At 38.8% G+C, this 9,553-nt stretch overlaps 1 long non-coding RNA gene across 1 annotated transcript; it reads left to right on the top strand.

Annotated features, from left to right (window-relative positions):
* The first annotated feature begins 1,669 nt into the window (after positions 1-1,669).
* LOC129881650 (uncharacterized) lies at positions 1,670-3,907 on the top strand. Its single transcript, XR_008765660.1, has 2 exons — positions 1,670-2,067; positions 3,638-3,907. It is a non-coding gene; the product is annotated as an uncharacterized LOC129881650 (long non-coding RNA).
* Positions 3,908-9,553: the final 5,646 nt, after the last annotated feature.

Below are 9,553 nucleotides of genomic sequence, written 5' to 3'. Positions count from 1 at the left end.
TAGAAAACACACTCGGATGAAACTTCTGTTAGAGCGGTTATTTCTGGAATTCTAAGTTTTCTAGAATGACCCTTTGTGTGCTTTTCGAGGCTTATGATCTAATCCCGCGTCCCTTTATAGAATTGGCTAAAAGTGGAACTGGGGTGTGGGACCCACATTTTGTCAATTTGAACTCAGATGGAAATTTTTACTAAGTCATTAAGTTTGGAACATTGAATTTTATGGGGTAGCATATGTCCTTTGTGCGCATGAGATTCCGAATGAATTCCGAGCACCTTGGCGGACACTTGGACAATGCCCAAAGTTATTGTTGCAACAGTTCTAATGCAGGACACTTTTGGCCTTCATGTTTGCGGATCCAAGGGGACATATTTGTGGATCTCAGACAGTGGACCCTTCGCATTCGCGGGGGCCATGCCACATTTGCGGAGGTCTAGCCTCTTCCTCTCTGCATTCACGGGCTAAAAGTTGCATTCGCGGAGCAGTTCCCCTCTTTCCTTAGAGTGCGCAGGCCTCTAGTCACCTTCGCGAAGGGAAAGTCTTCAGACCTCCGCATTCACAAGCCACGGTGGCCGCGTTCGCGATGGTCATTTTGGCCTGGCCTTTTAATTAAAAACTAGATTGATTAGGCCTCATCCCCCAACTTCAAACCTTATAACTTGAGTTTTAGACCTTCAATTTTGGTGATTTCAAGTCCCAAGTGTCCAAAACATTTGTGCCTACGTATTGGAGTGTTCGAGGAATGTTAGGGAAGCTTCTTTTGAGGTATTTATAGCTATTTAGTTACTTTCATGCTTAAGTTACTAGCTTTAATGGTGATATTTTTGCATATCTTAAAATTGGGTTGTTCCGAGCCCCAAATTTTATTCTATTTTGCGATACGAGTTTAGGGAGCTAATTGGGATCTTTTCAAGGAGTCAATTCAAGAATTTCCAGCACAGGTCCCATATCCCTATATTAGACTATGAAATTGGTTTGTCATTATTTTCAGTAATTTTAGTGTCTAAACAACCGTATTGATGTTTTGACCTATTTTTGATAGCATGCCAGTGTTCGGAGGTTGTTTGAATGGGGAAAGCTATGGTATCGTGATTTTAGAGCGTGCGTGTTTGGCCTAAAGGTAGGCTATAACTTCCCTCTTCTTATATTAAGCTTGATTATGTGAAAGCATAAAGATTAGCAATAAATTTGGTTGATTAGAGGCTTGGTCATGCCTATTAGTATACAAATCCCCTTTTTGTCTATTTTCGGGTAATATCGGCTAGGGTTAAGCATGTTGCCTATCTTTTCGTGATCATCCATGCCTTGTGGCTTTGAAATTGCTATTTTATGATGAAATTGAGCATGTTGGCCCTAGTCTAGGTTTAGACTAGTGTTTCCTTAGACTTACGATAATTGGAGTCTGATCCTAGGCGAGGGTGAGCACATGGTGTCCTGGATTTACCCATCTCCTTCTATACATAGTATGACTAGTATTTTTCTTTTTGATACAAGTTTATGTTTTCATGGTCCACCTTTGGGACTTGTATCTATTTTATAATAGCTCTGTTGTAACACCCCAATTTATTTTTAAGAATTATTTATTTATTTTTTTTAAGTTATATTCTGGATGATCTGACTTTAGGAGGGCATAACCCTATCAAAATTTAAAAATTTGGGAAAACCCATAAAATGAAAGTTGTAGATAATTGAAATACCTTTCCAACCATAGGTCATGGGCTTATATACGACATCGGAATAAAAAGTTATGGACATTGCAAGGCAGAAGGGTCAAGATAGGAAGAAAATTTGGCCCAACCCGATTCCAAATCGGGTCAGCCCATATTTATTTCCATGTAAGAGATAAGTTCAGCCTTATCTCTTTCCTTTCATCCAAAATATTTCCAGAACACCATAGAAATATAGAGAGATAGAGAGAGAGTGAATTAAAATCCATTTTTGACCCAAATTCGAGTTCCGATTTCAAAAGCTCATGAAGAGAAAAACGTTGCACGTTGCGTTGTCTTCATTTTGAGCTAAAAATCAGAGAAGAAGGAGTGTATTAAGGTGGTTGACTTATACTTCAAGGTAAGATTTAGTTGTTGTTTTTCCTTATTATCAAACTTGTTTAGAGATTTAACGGATTAGAACGGAGAAAATAGTGTTATAAACTTGTTTGTTGCTTTGTTGGAATTTATGGATTAGGGGATGTTTTGGTTGGATTAAATGGGTGGAATTAGTTAAGTTATGAAGTAGAATGATTGTTTATATTGTTGTTGATGTTCTTGATAAGTTGTTGTTGTCGAAATTGGGGGAATAAACTTTGGTTGCAAACCCGTTTTTGGTTGGGACTGCTGTTAGTAATTGTAGTATAACTCCTTGTGTAAAACTTAGTTTTGAGTGATTCAAGATGTTTTGGAAAGCTATTTCATAGGGCTATAACGTTTATTTAGGATCCAAAATCCAGTTTTGCTTTTATTGACTCGAAAAAGGGTGATGAAGTACAGGGGAGGTGCTGCCCAGATTTTGGTCTAAAAGTCCTACATGGACTGCTGTGGGTATTTTGAGCATATCTTGTTGTACATAATTGCTGTAGGGGTGATTCAAAGTTGTATATGACCCTAAGACATATAGCTATAACTTTCTTTGAGGACACAAAGCCTAATTATCCCATTTACCCCTTCGAAACTGAGCAGCAATACAAGACAGTAGTGCTGCCCAGAATTTCTGTTTTGATATTTTGGGTTGATTTTCAGTGATTTTATGTTTAGTTTCGATATGTTGGAGCTTTTAAACTTAAGTAGATGTTTGATTGTGTATTTAAGGTGTATATTTTCTTATACAAGCTAAGAGGAATTATTTGACGAAGTGGATTTTGGTTGATCTATGACATAGAGAAATTGAACTCCGCGAGTGGTGGTAGAACTTGTTGTATGCTAAAACGCCAAGATTCGTGTATAAACTTGAACTTGAAATATTTTATTTTTCAGAAATTTAAAGTATTTTATTGGGTTGTTTCCTTACTCCTTGTTTTATATTTTGGTATGACTATTATCTCAAGTATTGCAAAACTTTCGTTGAATCGCCCACTTGTACGAATTGCTAGATCATTTTGCATTCTTGTTGGGAAATTGTCCTTCTGGTTACGGTGACTTGTCATCGATATTGGCATGCCTCTCGATTCAGATCTTGCCCATCTTGACTTTGGATTTATATTTCGTCTTGACGATGGATTTTCGTCCATTTTTTAGTACGAGTGAAAAGCCACTTTCAACATGGTCTTTGATCTTCTTGATATTGGGTGACGACCCTTCTTGATATGGACACTTCTTGACTTTGGGGCTTCGGTCCGTCTTGATATTGATTGTGCTTAGTGTGAAGGCATGACGTACATATGGGGTGAAATTGGTTATTTGACTACTCTTTTGAATTGAATTATAAGCATTCTTGGTACTTAAGCCTGTGAATATTAGTATTGGTATTTTGAAACTCTCTAAGATTTGTATTTGATACTTGATATACTTGTTCACTTGGACTTAATGCTACCTTATTGAACCGTTTATGATGAAAAAGAAAATTGAGAATTTTTAATGGCTCTAAGTCCAAAGGTTATACACCACTAAGCTTTATGCTTAGCGATAGTTGTTTTCTATCGTAGGTGATATGCAAGGCGGGATATGAAGATGGTCATGTGGAGTAGACTTTTTGGGAGCTCTTTTGAAGATCACATATGCATATACATCTAGTTTTTGTATATTATTTTGGGGACTTGTACATGATACATGTGTGACACTTATGTACGAAATTTTTAAAGGCTTGTAACTTAAACCATGTGACTAATTTTGTTATTTTAGAGTGTGCTTTTAACTCAAGTAATGCAATATACTAGGTCATATTTTGACTTGTCATTATGCACGAAGGAATATAATATTTTTATGATAATTACTTATTTGAAGTTTTGTGTATTTTATGAACCTGAAGTATTGTTGAATTGGAAATCATTTTTTTTAAATAAAACTCATATATTATTTTTCAATAAGTTTTTTTTTTAGGGTAAAATAATAGAAATAATTAGTTTTGTTTCGTAAGTGGTATTCTCCTAAAAGGGGATGCTACATCTGTACTTGTGACTTCCAGGTTCTGAAGGGATTCTATTGGCATGTATATATATATATTTTAGCTTGCTTCAGCTCTTTTCCTTTGTAAGTTCTATTATTTGCCTAAGTTTTTATTTGATTTCTTCCCTTAATTCCAATACTTGCAGTTTCGGGATATGGTTTGCCTTACCTATTGGTGAGTTATGGTAGGTGCTATCATGACTCGAGGAATCAGGTCGCAACAAGTTGGTATTAGAGCCCTCGGTTCATCAATATCACTTGTATAGAGCTAAAGTCTAGTAGAGTCCTGCGGATCAGTATAGAGAAGTCTGTAACTAATCTTCGAGAGGCTATAGGATATCTTTAGAAATATACTCTCTTTTGTATTGCTTTCATGCAGCATATGTCTTATTAATTTCATGCAATCTCACTTGTTCCACTTTTTTACAAGGAATACTCACATGCGTGGTACCATGATCGAGGGTGATGCACTCAGGCCCGTAGATAGAGCCCCTCTAGGGATAAAGCCTGACCTTGAGGTTATGGTAGGTCTGCAGCACTAACCTATATCAGAAAAAGAACTCCAGAGCTAGTGGCGGAGCCTCAAGCAACTCTCGTTCATCATCATCCCCCACACATACCAGTTATGGTTCTTTATCTATAGGCGGTATTACCCAACTATTGACAATGCTAGGGAGTATATAGCAGTCCTCAGCCCTAGACATACAGATACTGCAGGGTCAGCATACAATAGCGTCTCTAGAGGTTCATCTGCCACTAGCTTCATTGTTGATCAACTAGTTATAGCCGATGGGGCCATATCTCTGCAAGAGCAGAAGATGCTTTGGGTGTTTTAGAGATTGTCATCATCGAGATTTTCTGGAGTGATTGGGGAGGATGCCCATGAATTCCTTATGACCTTCTGGAAGCAGCTATAATCCTGGGATCTTGTAGAGTTGAGATGAGCCTACGTCACTGCTCACCAATTTTGCAGGCCAGCCAGGCAGTGATAGTGCTCGTATTTACAGACTTGGCTAGTTGTATTTCCTCAGGTATCTTGGGATGAGTTTTAAAAGTCTTTCTTAGCCCAATACATACAGCGGAGTATCAGGGATAAACTCCGTGACCAGTTATCGAGACTGGAGCAAGGAGCTTGTCTTAGTGTATAAGGCGAAGTTCCATGACTATCCCACCATGTGGGGTGTTCCTCTCAGGGTTGTTATGACTACAATAAGTAAGATCACTGGTCTAGGGTTGCCCTTACTGTGGATTAGTTGCTCCATCTTCTACTGCAACCAGGCCAGTATTAGCGGTTGCCCTTCTAGCTAGAGGTGGTGTTCAGGATCAAGATTGTTGGGATAGTCGATAGGGTGCTTGAGGTAGAGCATGAGAAGGCAGTTCAGGCAATAGATCAGACACATCGGGAAAAGGTTCCCATGGCTATTTCAATGCAGCCCCGACGAGGGTAGAGGCTGAGGCATCTGATGATATCATCACAGGTATGCTTCTTTTATGCCATCAACTCGCCATAATTGTTTGATCCGGGCTCTATATTTTCATAAGTGTTTGTTTATTATGCTTCCTAATTTGGCATGAGTTTCGAGTCCTTGACAGATTCGATTCATGTTTCAACCCTGGTGGGTGAGTCCTTAGTCGTGGATCAGGTGTTGTGATCTTTCTTAGTGACTATCTAGGGTTATGACACTCAGGTTGGTATTATTTTGATAGACATGGTAGATTTTGATGTGATTCTTTGCATGGACTGGTTATCCCCTTCCAAGCAGTCTTAGATTGCTACTATAAAACTATAGGCATTCGTCTAGTGTTGTGGCAGGGTTTTTATAGTCACACACCAATGGGGAATATCTCTTTTATTTTGGCTCAATGGTTTGTTGCTTCTGAATGTTTAGCTTATTTGGCCTATGTACGAGATGTCAGTCTAGAGGGGCCTTTAGTTGATTTGGTTCCTATGGTTCGAGAGTTTGTAGATGTATTTCCTACTGACCTACCTGGCCTACCCCAAGAGCATGATATTGATTTTTCCATAGACGTGGATCTAGACACCCATCCTATTTCTATTCCACCTTATCGGATGGCCCCCACAAAGCTCAATTGTAAGCTTGAGGACCTCTTGGGTAAGGGGTTCATTCGGCCAAGTGTCTCACCTTGGGGTGCCCTATTCTTTTTTATGAAGAAGAAGGACGGTAAGATGTGGATGTGTGTCGACTGCAGGCAATGAACAAGGTGACGGTGAAGAGCTATTACCCCATATCTCATATTAATGACCTATTTGATCATCTTCAGGGTGCCACACTATTTTATAAGATTGACTTGAGGTTCGATTACCATAAGCTAAGGATTAGGGAAGCAGACATCCCTAAGACCGCATTTAGGACTTAATATGACCAATTAGCTTCGTCAGATTTGTGGGTTACTATCATAGCTTTGTAGTGGGCGTCTCTACCGTTGCAGCACGATTGAATCGCCAGGATGTTCCATTTGAGTGTTCTGAGGAGTGTGAATTGAGTTTTTGGAAGCTCCTTCCACCATTCCTATACTGGCTCTTCTTGAGGGAGAAGGTGTCATGACTCGACCTAAGGCCTAGTTGTAACACGGTGATCAAAACCCTGAGGTGATCTAACCAATCCTCTTGAAATATCTTAAAGCATATAAAAGGTATGACATGCAATATAAATCATAAAAATACAATGATCAATTTACGTACATGATAAAGAGGATTAGTAAAGTCATGATAAGAATCATAATGATCAAAGCATTTGAAAGACATAGTTGAAGTCATGAAAGGACAAAAGAGACCATATATATGTGGGATAAAACCATAACCAATAATAAGACCATGCGAGCTATAATATAAAATCCCGATGTCTCCCCATACAATGAAAGAAAGGGAAATCTACTTGTCAGGGTAGACTCTACCCTGCTAGGCGGGTCATGTACATACACTATATGTGGATCCACTAGCAAAGCCATGAAGGGAAACATATGGTGGCATATAGTTTAAGGGACTAGAAGTTGCTACTAAGGCTTTTGGTAGGGCCCCCACCTCAAGTCCACTTGTCCTGAGTCAAATCCCACATAATATATGCATAGCGTAGAAATCATAATGAACATATATCATAATCATGATCATAGGTTTGAAATTCATAGAACAGCTCATTCATAACATAATTACAATGTGAGTATTGGCCTTTCATCGTTAGAAATCATACTTACATAGTCATATCGTGAGGTTCCTAGTTCACCACATAGGGCCCTAAGTCTCCTATCTTCATGCTTGCATGTAATTCATAGCTTGAACATAATTGTAATCCATGATCATAATTCATACTTAAATTTAGAGTAAAACTCATACACATAGTTAATTTGGATAAAAACCATGAGAACACTTGAAATCATTGAACTTCATAATTCATACTTCATAATATCACCATTGAAAATAGCTTCATGCATGGGCATTCGTAATGCAAATTAAAATATAAAATTCATGTAGGAGCATACTTACAATGATCATTAATAATGATTAAAGACATAATCGAAACTACCTAATGTAATTCACAACACTAGGGTTACAAGCCTAATTGAAATTTATGAGATTTTGAATAAAAACGTTAGGACTCCATGGGTGAAAGGGACCCATGGATCAATCCCTACAAACCTTGAATGAATTTGAGCTTAAAATTGAAAAAAGAACCTTTTTCTTAAAGAAACCCTAACCAAACTTGATAAAGAAGATGAACTCTTGAAGAAACCTTGAGACAAAAGTCTTAAAGTTATTTGGGGGTTAATAAAGGAAAATAATAGGTTTAGAAATATTTAGGACAATTTCATAGTGAATCTAGTCCCAAAAACGTCCATATACATCCATGAAAGAATAGGGAAATGACCGAATTACCCCTTATTTAACTAGGACTGGGACTTACCATAGAAGGACCATCACAGTTGTGATGCTCATCATGGCCCATGGTGATGTCTGTGATGATTGACTTGGTCAAGAAAATCTGGGATTGCAGGAGAGGGGTTTCAGAACTTCCTCCACTGATCTCTTCACGATCCGTGGAGTGTATCACAGTCCGTGAACTATGATCATGGTGCAGGACCTATAGGTTGGTCTGCAGGAGTGACCACCACGGAACCCATCAAGCTCTATGAAGTGCTACACGGCCCGTGGTGGTGAGGCATGGTCCTTGCATTGGGATCATGTTCTGAGGTCTCAGGGGATAGGTCACCACAGAGGGCTTCATGGCCTGTGGTGCTCACCATGGTCCGTGGTGCCCTATCGTAGACCTCACCCTGTAGGATTAGGTTCCTGAATCACTGCCACGGTGCCATACCATGATCTATGGTGGGGACCATGACCCGTGATGTCCTTTCGTGGTTATTACCTGGTGCCAAAAATTGTAGGTTTCAATAATTTCATCTTTTGTTCCTCATTTTCTGACTTTCCAAATTTTGGGGTCTTACAGAGGGCTTCACGGTATATTTTGATGCATCCGACATTGGTTTGGGTTATGTGTTAATGCAGCATAGCCGATATATAACTTATGTGCTGAGGCAGATTAAGTTGCATGAGCGCAACTACTCTACTCATGACTTGGAGTTGGCGATGGTAGTTTTTGCACTTAAGATTTGGAGGCACTAACTGTATGGAGTTCGTTGTGAGATAAACACTGATCACATGAGCAGTTGCCATTCTAGCAAAAAATGTGAGACAATTGATATCCAGAGCCATTCTTGTGGTTAAGGTCCATTGGAGGCACCATCCAGTTGAGAGGGCTACCTGGGAGATCAAGCAGGAGATGCGGGAGCAGTTCCCTAACTTATTTGAGCCTTTAGACATTTCTTAACTCTTACTTTCGCAAATAAAAGTTCATTTAGTAGTAGATGTTATAATGCCTCTCCAAGTCATTTTGTGTAAATGCCATCTTTTTATCATTTAGAACATTCTAATAGTGACCCCAAGTCATTTATGATTTGCTAGCATTTGTTGTGCAGTTGCCTGGTCGTTCGGTTAGGATTTATGCCCATTTCCCTCTTTTGGAGCTTTAGAAACTTGAAAAGTTGATTTTACTCAAAATGTTAGGTAAATACCTCAGAACAGAATTCTGACAATTTCATCAGTTCAGGATTAATCATTTAAGGCTAGTGGCATGGTCGACACGAGTCTTGAGTCTTTTGGTATGAGTTTGGACCATTAGGTGTTTAAGCTTTGAAATTTAGCCTAAGTTTGACCTTGGTCAATATTCTTAAAAAACATGCTCAAATATAAATTCCATCAGTGCGGTTAGTTCTAGAATGTCGAGTTTGTCTAGAATAACCCTTCATGTATTTCTCAAGACTTTCGGTCTAATCTCGAGGCCCTTTGTGGAATTGACTAAAAATGACACTTAGATGTGGGACCCACTTTATGTAAAGATGACCTCATATAGAAATTTCAACTGTGTCATTAAGTCCGAAGA

This window comes from Solanum dulcamara, chromosome 3, assembly GCF_947179165.1.
Source record: "Solanum dulcamara chromosome 3, daSolDulc1.2, whole genome shotgun sequence".
Classification (NCBI taxonomy): Eukaryota; Viridiplantae; Streptophyta; class Magnoliopsida; order Solanales; family Solanaceae; genus Solanum; species Solanum dulcamara.
Note: the sequence above shows the minus strand (reverse complement) of the source record. Positions and strands in the feature narration are given on the sequence as shown.